This window comes from Pantherophis guttatus, chromosome 8, assembly GCF_059756535.1.
Source record: "Pantherophis guttatus breed Tessera chromosome 8, ASM5975653v1, whole genome shotgun sequence".
In the NCBI taxonomy this organism is placed as follows: Eukaryota; Metazoa; Chordata; class Lepidosauria; order Squamata; family Colubridae; genus Pantherophis; species Pantherophis guttatus.
The window spans coordinates 65,420,488-65,433,048 of NC_142070.1; the positions used below are offsets into that span (position 1 = coordinate 65,420,488).

The window sequence follows — 12,561 nt, forward strand, 5'->3', positions numbered from 1 at the left end:
TTAAAAATTCCTGTGATTTTTTTTTAATTTAAAATGGGCCCTCAGGATGAGAGATGTTTTGCTAAATTCAGAAAATTCAAAGAAAAAGTGTTAAAGCAACAATTTCTAGTTATTAATTGCAACAATAATGTAGAAGTCAAGGATAATTGCTGTGCACTGATTTTTCCTTTCTTCGACCTTTTTATGTATAACATTACTTTTCCAACACTATTATTAAGATGACTTAATAGGATTGAAACATTTATCTCACAAACATGCAATAGAGTTGATGATATTTCAGTGGCATTTTATTTAAATATTGAAAATTTGATATATATGTGAATAGTAAAAAGTTTCCAAAAATTAAAAAATGCTAAATTATTGACTGTACAACAGGGGTTGATGGACCGGCACTGCTCCATGGCATGCCAGAAACCAGGCCACGCAAACAAGCAAACCCATCCGCGGGATGCAGGTAGAATATGAAACGACGCCCCCTTCGGTCTGCAGAAAAGCCTGTCTCCTCAGAACCGGTCCCTGGTGCCCAAAAGATTGGGGACTGTGGCTGTACAATGTCAAAATAAGTAAATTATAGTGCTATATTGTCAAGAGATTCTTATAATCTTATGATGGTGATGATCACATGCCATCAACTTGTGTTAGCCACCACATTCTATGTAATTAACCAAGAATACAGTGTTTATTGGGAAGATAAGGAACTAACTAATAATTAAATTTAACATATTAAGATTAAAGTTTTACTTTGTCTGATGCAGATTTAAAATTGCAGTTTTTAAAGTCTGTTTCAAAAATTCTTCATAGATAAATTATTGCACATCAATGGAGAAAATTAACACCCAAAAGGTATTATTTATTTTTTAAAAAAGGAAATCCATTCAGACAGTAACCAAAAAGCAGTTTAATTAAAAACTGTGATAACACTAACATGAGTAAGGAAAAAAATGAAAGGATGAACAACCTGGAAGAAAAGAATCTGATCTTGCCTATGTCTAATATATAATTCTGGACTTTTGCTCTGATACATCATTATAAAGCTACATCAGAATCATGTGACTGCCAAGCGCAGCTGCCATTTCATTTCAGAAAATACATGGCTACTTTATAATGCTCCAAATAGATGCTATATTCATGCTTCTGCCATCTTCAAAGCACCTTTGGATGTTGTATCCAAAGTAATAGTACAGTTGTACAGTATAAGTTTTATTGATTCTTGTTAATACTCATTATTGTGTACCATATACAACAATGTAGAAAAATACTGTAACAAAATAGACCATCATGCTGTGCAATGCCAACACAATACGAGATATGTGTGATTTCCACAGCTGCAATATCTTTTGTTCCCCTGTTTATATGCCCTTATATCTCTTAGACCATAAGTATACAAATACGCCCTCTAAGGTCGAATTGTCCAAAATTATTTGAATTCAAATGCACAAATGCAAAAATCCAATTGAAAACCATTAAGCCTCTCAAGCTATTGTAAGGTGAACCATCAATGGGCCCGTGTACAAGATCAATCCTTAGTACAATTTTGCAAACCACAGAATATATTTAGAGTGGATAAAATCAAACTTTTTTGTGGATTGAGGAAGGTAAGAGGTAAATTCTTTTGTGTAAGCTTTTGCGATTCCTGAAAAAAGGTGTAGGTACTTTATTCAATAACAAAATAGTGTTGCATTTCTTCACATTTTGGACTCTTATTTTACAAATCTTTTTGGAAACATTCAGTTCCAACTGAAACCATCAGTTATCAACTTTTCTCTATATCCACTTTCAAAGATATTCTAAATACAAACCATACCTGAGCTAATGCATAAATTGAACCTTACCATAAGTAGTCTATCTGATTATTCTTATCAACAAATGATAGAATCTTAATCCTAAATTTACAATGTATGTAATGACCAAACAGAAAATGACTAACAGGTCAAATGCATTGAGTACAATTTTGGTTACCTCAGTGTTTGTGTCTATAAAGTAATGTTTCTGTGTACTTTCTTATTCACTTTCTTGAAAACAAAAATAGGTCAGAGCCTCCAACCAAAAAAAGGGCAAAACCAGGCAGAATAAAAAGTTCAATTACTAGTGACTGAAAATATTTTACTATAAATTAAGTACCCAATTTTAGAAATCACTGATATCCAATCTGTCCAAATCGCAGTTGTTTTCTCACAAATTGTTTTCATATAAGTATGTATACACTTTTGAAGAGAAGGAGAAATTATACGTGAAGGGGAAGGATGAGAAACGGAAATTGTTCATGGAAATCTGGACTCAGTTATTCTTAACTCTATATTAAGTTCTGTTGAATTTAATGTTTCATTAAAGAATTCATAGGATGCTGCTGTACTAAAAAGTTTTAGTATGTAGACCATCCTATAAGCCTATGGGTCTACAAGGACAAAAGAAACCCTTTGAGTTACTCTCAAGTAATTATGTTTAGGATTCAATCATGTCCAGCCAATCTGTGAAGTTTATTCTCCTCATACAGTTCTCCATTTTAAAAAGGTGAGTGTGTCCAGTGGAAAATATCTGTACCAATGAGACTATCCAACAATTCAGAATCTTTTTATGGAGACCCTATGTATGTAGACAGCCTTCAAGGTTATAGAAGGCTGTAAACTGTGAAAGAAGATAAGAAGATGACATAAGGCTCAAAGAAATCTGGGACCAGGACACCGACACATTCTGTCTCTTGTATAAATCTTATTTGCTAAGAGCCTTAGATCTACTACATGTACTCTGATTGACAGTCTAAAATAAGAATTTGAAAACACACAAGGAGCCAACAGTTTGTCACATTATTACCATTACAATTTTTATTCACCATTATAATCATCTAATATATTCTGTAGTCATCTGCCAGCATTGTGAATATTTTTTCCCATTATTAACCTTTTATAATTTGGCCAAAGTCACCCAGCTGGTTTTCATGCCTAAGGGAAGTCTAGAACTCAGTCTCACTAGAGTTTCTAGACCAGCATCTTAATCCCGGGACCAAACTGTCTCTGTAATATTCTATTTTGTTTATCAAAATGCAGTTTTGGAGACATATGTATCCAAATGTGCAGTTTTTATAGCTAATATCTAAAACAATGTACAACTTTTTCTATGAGCATGACCTACAACAACTTGGTCAAAAACTAACTCTTTAGTTTTTAAAAACAAATTAGTATAAATTCTCCTTTAATCAATGCAGATGTTCAGTTTCCATAGATTAGAAATTGAGTGTCCTTGTGACTATTTCCTTTCTGTCTGGAATATTTACCCCTTTTAAAGCAGTGTCCTTTAGATATTCACTGAAGACTTTGTATCTTCCCTCTGGACTTCCTTGTGTGAACATTATGAATAAATGGTTTTGCTTTATATTGCCTGGGATAATATAATGATGGAATGGATGGATGTTTATTTTTCTTTCTATACAAGTTGTGCAGCTGACTGCAAAATTGTAGTAATTTTTACATAGTGGCTATACTGACTATTTAAACCTTATAATAAACATATACAAAACGAACACAGATCTTGATGTCTTTATTAAGAGACTAAGTAATTACATGCACTAAAGTATCTAATGTGAAAATGAGCAACCAAGAATCTACCCAAAAAAAAGGCACTATTAGTGCTACTTTTAACCACCTGCATCAGCTCAAATTACCTAAACAGGACATTAGCAAAAATTAATGTCATACTGTTCAACAATTGTGTTCTACCATCTTTTGCATAACAGTTATTGCACTGGAACAAATTCACCAATTAAATATAAGACACAAAGACCTAAGAGTAAATAGAATCAATGTTGTTTATCCTAAAACTTAAGAGGCAAAAAGCCTGACAGACTTATGAGAAGGTCATATAATATCTACAACAGTCGAAAGTCAAGACAATAATTTTTTTTTTAAAAGTTGTCTGGATCTTTTTTTCCCCTCCTCAGAAGAGCATGGAACAGAAATATATATTTTTGGAAGCTCTCTAGCATTGATTAGCACCATGATGGAACTGTAGGAAAGTTTCTCAAATTTTATATAATTATCAGAAAATGCTGAGGACTTTCTGTCACGTTTGAAGGTCACATGTGACCTTCTGTCACATGTGATATATAGCAAATCAGTCCAGTGTCTTCCCTTAAAAACAATTATTTTCCAAATTGTGCTCTGAGATAAACTACTTTCATGAAATACTTTTCTCAATAATTGTAGTAATTTGAAATGTTCCTTCTTCCCGTATTCATCTTTTTTATCTATGGATTTTTTCATAAATAAAAGCTTACCAAAATTTTAAATATTATAACCTTGAAATATTACACCCCAATAGGGACCAATGCAATACATAATAAACCTTGATAACTGTCCAATGTGCTGAAATTATTCATATTGGTGTGTAGTAAGTTATGAAAAATTTAATATATTTCTGATTTTAAAAACTAAACTTTTAAATGAACAATTCAATATATTTATTTCTAATTAGATAACATTTCAAATTCTTTTGATGTAAATTAAGCTACATATTTCACTTAAAGTTTGCTGTTCTTCAAATCAATCCAGATCTTATATGACTCCTTCAGAATTATTCTATCAAATGAAAAGAGTAAGACTATTTTCCAAATGTTTTATCATATTTATTATATCACCCAAGATATTTCAGACATGTACTTCTTTTTAAGTCTCAAAACTTTCTTCACCATACTTTCAGTAACTGTTGAAAAGGGCAACAAATCTTAAATGGTATATGCTGGGAAAGCTAAACAAACCATTGATCATGCACCTTAAATATAATTTTTCCTACATTATGTAACCTTTTGAGTACTAATACTTGACTCAATGCAATTCCATCTGGCAAGTTAAGATGAGAGACAATGACTCTCAACCCACTTTATGACTTTTCTTTCTGTATTTCTTTCTGTACGCTAGGTAGGTAAATTACAGAATTCTTGAAGTATAATCTCTTCTGCTAAATTTTGAGAAATTTAATTTTCAGTCACCAAGTTCCAATTGCAAAATATAAATGAACAGCCATAGTTTTGAGGGCTAAATAGGTCTTGTATAGTCTTCAGCCTAGTAAGACCTACAAACTTTCCAATCAGTATTTCATATTCAAACTACATCATTGAATTATTCACACTGGTGAATTTTATTAATATTCATGTACTGGAATATATATCATTTACTTTTCAAAAGGCACTTTAAAGTGTTCAATCTACAGTAATTGATGTTTGGTCTCATTATTAAGCCAAGAAGTTAGGAAAAAATGCTGCAGTTCATCATAAACCAAAGAGCAGCAATTAATATTTTCTTACTTCAGCTCCATCAAAGAATGTTCTACATTTTGCAAGAATAATAAACAGCATGTATATACAAACACACACAAACACATGGAGGGGGAGGGAAAGAGTGAAAGAACCAAGAGAGAGAGAATATGCAATCAAACGTAAGTGTTCCTTAAATAAGTTAAGCACAAGTATTTTGAGTATCAAATTGTTAAAATGATTATGTTTAGGATAAGCGGAAGACTGCATAGCAAAGATGGAAAACTAGTGGGGGAAGGTTTCAAAGAGATTTAGAGGAAACTTACCAGGAGGTTCTCAAAGAAAAGATTTTTAATTTCAGACAAAAGTTTTTCAAGAAAGCAATCTATCCTTCAGGGAAACACAAATTATAATTTTTATTCTCAATTTCTTCAGATCAGAGTAAGTTCCATTAGGCTTTCCAACATTCTCAAGAAAGTAAGCAAATGTCTTTGATTTGGGGATATGAAATTTCCCCAGGCTTGAGCTTCTCTACTGTACAATTTTCATAATCCAGGTCTATGCTGACTGAGAGTTTAATATATTTTGATGACATCAAGTTAGAGAAAGCAGTTTAGAGCATAATCTAAGAATTTTCAGTGTAAAAGATTTCTTTGGAAGACAAATTTATGTGGAAAGAATTTCCTGATGACAAAAGTTTAAGAGCCATTAGAAAGCAAAACCTAGATTAGGTTTTCACTTAAAGACAGGAATAACAGGAATGTATTCCCTTATTATGATATATATTTTAAAACTATGAAAATGTCAAACAGAAAAATGACTATGAGATCATTTATGCCAATGAAAAAACAGTGTTCTAAATTGGTGCAGCCAGAATCTACTAATGTCATCCAAATAAAGAAAGACGTTGAAAAAAAATGTCTATGGAGATTCTCAGTCATCCAGGTCATAGTTGTCCTAAAGGTGCTTTTTCAAAAGGCAACTGGACTTTCTTGTTTTTCCTTGAAAACATTTAGCTTCTCATCACTTTTTCAGTTCTGACTGAATGGTGGAGGATGGAAGGATTTATAAATGAGGAACATAAATCCTTCTATCTTCCACCATAAAGTCAGAACTGAAGCAGCTTCTTGGATGATGACCAAACTATCTTCAAGGGAAATAAACCCAAGAAAGTCCAGTTGCCTTTTGAAAAAGCACCTTTGGGACAGTGAAGAAAATGGATCTTGAACTATATAGCCTCAAGCATAGTCTGACAAGAGTTTGAGGGGTAAGGAATGAAGCAACTCATCAATTTCCAGTTACAGTCCTATATTAAAATAAAAGCACATAATTTTATTTAAGCATTCTCTAACACAGTTAAAATGCAATGATTTGTTAAATATACTTCTTTGTATGAGACAGCATAAAAACAGACTCTAAATCTGCAAGCATAAAGAATAAACTGAGGTGCAGCTTAGAAAATTGTGTAAGGCAAAGTATAATATAGCTTGAAGATGATTTCTTTGTCTTTGAGGGTAGAAAGGGGCTAATTCTCTGAAAATGTGGGAGTCAAGATTTTGGCATCTATTAAAATAAAGGATGTATAAAGGCTTTTTATATTCTTGAACTAAACTTAATTCTAGACTGAAAATACAAAGAATTCTCTATTCTTACTGATATTGTACAGGCATCGTTGTAGTGCAGTGGGTAAACAATTGAACAGGTAAGAAATTCAAAATAGCATATGACAGCCTTGCCACACATTTTTTTTATTGATGAAGTTTATCAAAACTTGTCATTCCTACAAAAAAGAAGAAAATTAATTTTCAATGTTTTATTGTATTATATTTCTAAATCTTCCTGAACTATTTCTGTTGTCCCACCATGAGATCATACAGTATATGTGTTTTGTATATGTATACAAGCAGCTCAAGCTTCCCGAAATAAATATTCCCAAATTAAACGTTCCTTTCAAAATAAAATAATAAGGAAAAACTTTTGAGGAATGTTCTAGTGTTCCATAATGGATTTTGATCAATACTAATTTTGTGAACCTCATACAGAGTTTATGGGTATCAAATTACTTATGTAATTTGTATTTACATATTACCTATGTAAATATACGGTAAGAAATTAACTTTTTATTCAATCAGGATAAAATCTGTATAATTGTTTTATTAATGGCTTCTTTCTTAGACACCCTTTCCCTTGTTGATTTTCAGTTGCTTCTCAGTAAGTGAAACTCTAATATGATACTTTACAATCATCAGTACTTTTTTAATATCATGACCACACCTGGTCTATCTGGGGAAAACAGCTTTTTTTTTTATAGAAACATAAGAATATTTGTAGCTGAAAATGGGACTCATAATCTCTACATTAGTAACAAGCCAACTGGCAGATGACAAAATTTAAGTCAGGGGTCAGTAAATCACCTGCTATTTTATACTAGTGCATAAATTGCTTCTGGAAATCATATAAACTATGAAAAAGAGTTATAATAGGACACCAATAGAAAATGCAGGAAATCTTTCTCTATTAAATATCCCCATTTGTTTTGTTCTCAGTCACGTTCATTCACAATTGAAAATGTATGTTAAAGGTCAATTAGGAACGTTTACAAGACAGCATAATTTTAAAAAAACAAGCAGCTTCTTCTCCACATAGTATTAAAGCCTTCAGCCTGAACCACATTTATAGCATTTATTTTTCTTAGATAAACCAAGATCGTTGCTACAAAACATGCTTCCTTTCTTTATAAATATAATGTATAGGATGCTAGATACTTAGATCTCTAAAATATCCTAATAAACAGTGACAGGATAGGGTTTGGGGATTTTTTTGTCTTTTTTTCTCTAAAAGAAAAGAAACAATTGGATGAAAAACAAGGGCAACTCAGAAGAAATAATAAATTGTGTATTTCAGAAAATTTGGTAGACTGATGCTATTATTACTGTCTGAATGCCTATACATGGCATGAAGATGTTTTGATACAATTCTCTTTTGAGACATTTCCCCCATAGTCTATGAAGAAGATGCTTGGTTGACTTTTAGCATGCCGTCTGAAAAGACAGAAAGAACAGTCTCTATTGTTTGCAGAATCAATGGACTGTGTTTCTTCTTCTGTGCCTCCCCACCCCCTTCCTGCAAAAGTGCCCTTTCAAAATGTACAAAGCTGACAATTCACATTTTTTTTTAGTGTTGTCCCCTACACAAGTGCTTATTGCTTCCCAAATGTGGGGGGGGGGGCGCGAAGGAGTTTGCATATGAGAAGCCTCTATTAGGAAAGCACCCAAAGAGAGCATTTCAACTTGCAACCATATACTGGATAGAAGGGATATTCCCCATCCTTATTCTTCCTGGTGAACAAACAGGGATATTTCCACCTCCTCCCTCGCCCTTCCCACCATTATTTGTCATAATTTGTCACTCAAGGAAAAACCAAGGCTCCCTCCCTCCTCTTACCTCGACTTCCCTGTTCTTCTCTTTGTTTCTACCTATGGAACTTCTCCCATTGCTGGTCGTCTCTTGCGCTGGAATTACCGAGATCCGCCGGAGAGGCATTTGGACCAGGCTGCGGGTTGCCTAAGCCTGATTGGACGCCTTTCAGCTTCGCTCCCTCTGAGTAGCCCACCTGGAAAATTGTTCATATCCTCGCGTGGCCGGAGCCTGTGCCTTGCGAAAAAGCGAAAGAGCGATTCGGAAGATTTCCTTTGAAAGAGGGCTGGGTGGAGGGGAAGAGAAAAGCAAGCAAGCAGCAGCAGCAGCAGCCCTGCCCGTGACTTTCAGGCAGAGCGCAGAAAGAGGCGGCCGAGAAAAGGCAGAATATTCCAGGAGTTTGAAATTCTCCGAAGAGGCAAGAGAGTTCCTGCGAGTCGGGAACTCCGCAAGCTTTGTCACTGGAGCAGCCTCTTCCCCGCCCCCCACCCCTTCCTCCAGAGCATTGTGGGAGACAATTCAATGTCTCTGTTACCTAATAACTGTCATGGAAACGAAGGCAAAGCTGGGTCTTGATTAAAAAAGAAAAAGAAAAAAAGGCGTTCCTTTTCCTCTCACGGCTTCTCGGGCGCTTCCATTTTTTTTGCACGGTCGCTTTGGTGACTCCTCGTTTGGCCGCCCGGCTGTTGCCTCCCCTCCCGAGACAGAGAGAGGGAAAAAAGCAGCCAGCCGCAGCCCGCCTCGGCCGGTACCGCCTGGTGCTCTAGCGCTGCCTCGGTAATCAAATTAAGGGCACAGGCGAAAGGCGCTTAGCGTCCTATTTTGGAGCCAAATCTCTTCCCCGGAAGGCACCTCCTCGCCCTGTCCTTCAGTTAATCTGCTTAGGGTTCAAAGGAGCTGCCCCGAAGGGGAGGGGAAAAGGAATGCTTCATTCAACCTAAAATAACAAAAGTGGTGCCGACAGAAAAAGAGCAGCAATTGCAAACGGGCCTCCCCGGGGCAACCAGTAGAAAAAAAAAATTTTTTTTTAACCCTTTCCTTCCGCATCTTCAGCAAAAGTACTTAAATGGACAGGACCCGCTGGGCCGCTTTCTGGACAGTTTTGGAAAAGGGGAGCCCCATGACAACAAGAGAAGAGGAGCAGTGTAGTTTAACCAGTAACTCCCTTGCTGAGAGGGAATTTTCATAGGGCAGCATAGTGCTTGGTTTTGGGGATTTTCTGGGTTGTTTTTTTTTTTGTTTGTTTGTTTTTGCTCTGAATGGGATTCTAATTTGGTGAATTTCAAATTTAATTAATTTTAATTTAATTTAATTAATTCAATTTATATGCCGCCCCTGTCCGAAGACTCAGGGCGGCTCACAATACAGTTTAAAAAATCATTATAAAAAAACATTTAAACATTAAAAACATTAAAAACTCATTCACGCCATTCATGGCCGGATCTCGCCAGATCACAAGAGCGAGATAAACAGCCCCAGGCCTGCCGGAATAGCTGGGTCTTCACCACTTTTCGGAAGGCTAATAGGGTGTGGGTGGTCCGGACCTCAGGAGGTAACTGGTTCCAGAGAGCTGGGGCAGCCACAGAGAAGGCCCTCCCCTGTGGGCCCGCCAGCCGGCATTGTTTAGCTGACGGGACCCAGAAGAGACCAACTCTGTGGGATCTTACCGGTCGCTGGGAGCTATGCGGCCTCAATTGATGCTGGGAGAGGAAATGCCAATTGTTTTTTCCTCCTAGGGCAGGGCACGTTGGTTTCTTGATAGACCTTTCCTTTCTGTCACCTGTGCCACCTCACTCCCCTCGTTTTGCCATACACACTGTGGAGCCTTTCTCCTTTGTTCTTTTAGCTTCATGCGTCTGAAACAATTTCAAACTGCCTCTTTGAAGTTGAATCTATCTAGGCTTTTCTGGATTCCAACAACTCTTCCAACTGGGTTTATACTGGAGCAGCTGAACTGCAGCCAAGTACCAGGGAGAAAGACTGGAAGATCTCTGCACTTTCTGGAGATGGCTAGAACTTCACCTTCACATAACAGTGGGAACTTCAATAAGATTACAGAGGGAAGACATGTACTGTTTGAATGATACAGAAAAAAATGCTACCTATTTTATGATTCCCCATCCCACAGCTTTCTTTGTATGAGGAAGCAGGTTTCCATCTGGCTGTTGGATTTCTATGGAAGACAGCATCAAAGGCCTGAAATGGCTTCTTCCATCCTCTAGTGCACGGGTGTCAAACTCATGGCATCACATTGGCGTCACGTTGCCATCACATGACATTTTGCAATGTTTTTCCCTTCACAGAGCTGGGATGGGCGTGGCCTGCATGTGACACATCAGGCCTGCAGACTTCCAGTTTGACACCTAGTGAATGCTTTTGGCTGTAATTAGAAACTTGTTTGCTGTTTGCAAAACCACTGGCAAACAGTTGCAAAAGTTGTCAATTTCTGGAAGCAGGAGAAAAGAGACAGAGCCTTGGTACTACAGTGGTTTAAAGCACCCTGTTATTAACACAGCTGCCTGCAATTTACTGCTGGTTCGAATCTCTCCAAGGCTCAAGGTTGACTCAGCCTTCCATCCTTTCTAAGGTAGGTTAAATGAGGACCCAGTTTGTGGGGGCAATAAGCTGACTTTGTATAAATATACAAAAGGATGAAGGCTATTGCTTAACGCACTGTAAGCCGCCCTGAGTCTCCGGAGAAGGGCGGCATATAAATCAAATTTTAAAAAAAAAATTAAAAAAAAAATTTAGCTTTCCTCCTAATTACAAGGACAGTATACCAGTTACCACCAGTATGGGAATGGTGAAGCTCCAGGCATCTCCAGGAACAGTTTATATGCTGTGCAATAATGAGGACAATTGTCTTTCACCAGGGACTTAGTAGAAACTAGAGAGCAGGAGGAAAAGAATATAAAGGATCAAAATGGGTTACTTTAGACTTATAAGGGAACATAAGAGAGATATCCATTACTGTACTGCTTGCTTGCTCGTCCACCCAGAGAGTTGTAGAGTGCTGGAGGCAATCATACCTAACTAAACAGTGTTCCTACAGGTCAAGGCACAATTTTTCTGCTCTTACTTGAATTCTGCAAGTATCATCAGGTTCATCATTTTGACACGGGCTTTTAGTAGTCTCCTCTGGCTGTCCAGGTCTACACCATTGTCCTGGAAATCATTGCCTGATGCTACCATCTCCTTCAAGGCAGCCCAATAAGATTCAGAAAACCTCACCCACTGCCTGAGGGTTGGTCGTCCATTTCACCCTCTGCTATCATTTTTAGTTCCTCCTACAAACAGAAGACCAGATCACTGAACTCTGAACTTTATTTCATGGCCAAATTTTAGTCAACATTTAGCAGCATTCACATAACTCCAGCCATGAAGTTGTACTTGAAGAAAAAGAAGAAGTATTTTATGTCATGCTCACAGTTCCATGTAACATCCAGCACTTTCACTGTGCTTATGGAAAAATCTTTTATTTTGCTGTCCATCCTTTTATTCCCATAGTGACGTGTTCCTACCTATTTTTTATTTTCATGTCACACTGTGGTCCCTATATAGGATCCTGCTGGTATGCATGGAACATTAGGACTTGCTATGCTGCTAATTTGGTCTTTTTGCTGGCATGCTGCCGTATGGCTAAAGTCAGGATGAGGGAAGAATGTTTGACCAGGTATTTAATCCCATTCTGGTGCATGAATCACCTTTCTACTGCTGCAGACTGAACCTTGCACAATGTTTTCAGCAGGCACAAGAGACATCCACTACCTGAACATTCTTTCGATTTCCATTCCCAGAACAGCCAGCTGACCTTTTCTGTCCTCCTTCATTAGTGGCATAACACAAATCTTCCTATCCAAGTTTTGCCAAGTTCTGAAGAATGACAAGAGAGATGTACA

General features: G+C 36.7%; 1 protein-coding gene across 3 annotated transcripts in view; it reads right to left on the minus strand.

Moving 5' to 3' along the window:
- The window catches only part of MARCHF1 (membrane associated ring-CH-type finger 1), a 135,967-nt gene extending 126,805 nt beyond the window's left edge, over positions 1-9,162 (minus strand). For 2 of the 3 annotated variants that reach the window (XM_087874891.1, XM_087874892.1), the window contains exon 1: positions 8,690-9,155. The gene's annotated coding sequence lies outside the window, so the exon portion shown is untranslated. Of the gene's footprint in view, positions 1-8,689 lie in introns of all 3 variants that reach the window. The other variant, XM_087874893.1, reaches the window with a different exon arrangement.
- Positions 9,163-12,561: the final 3,399 nt, after the last annotated feature.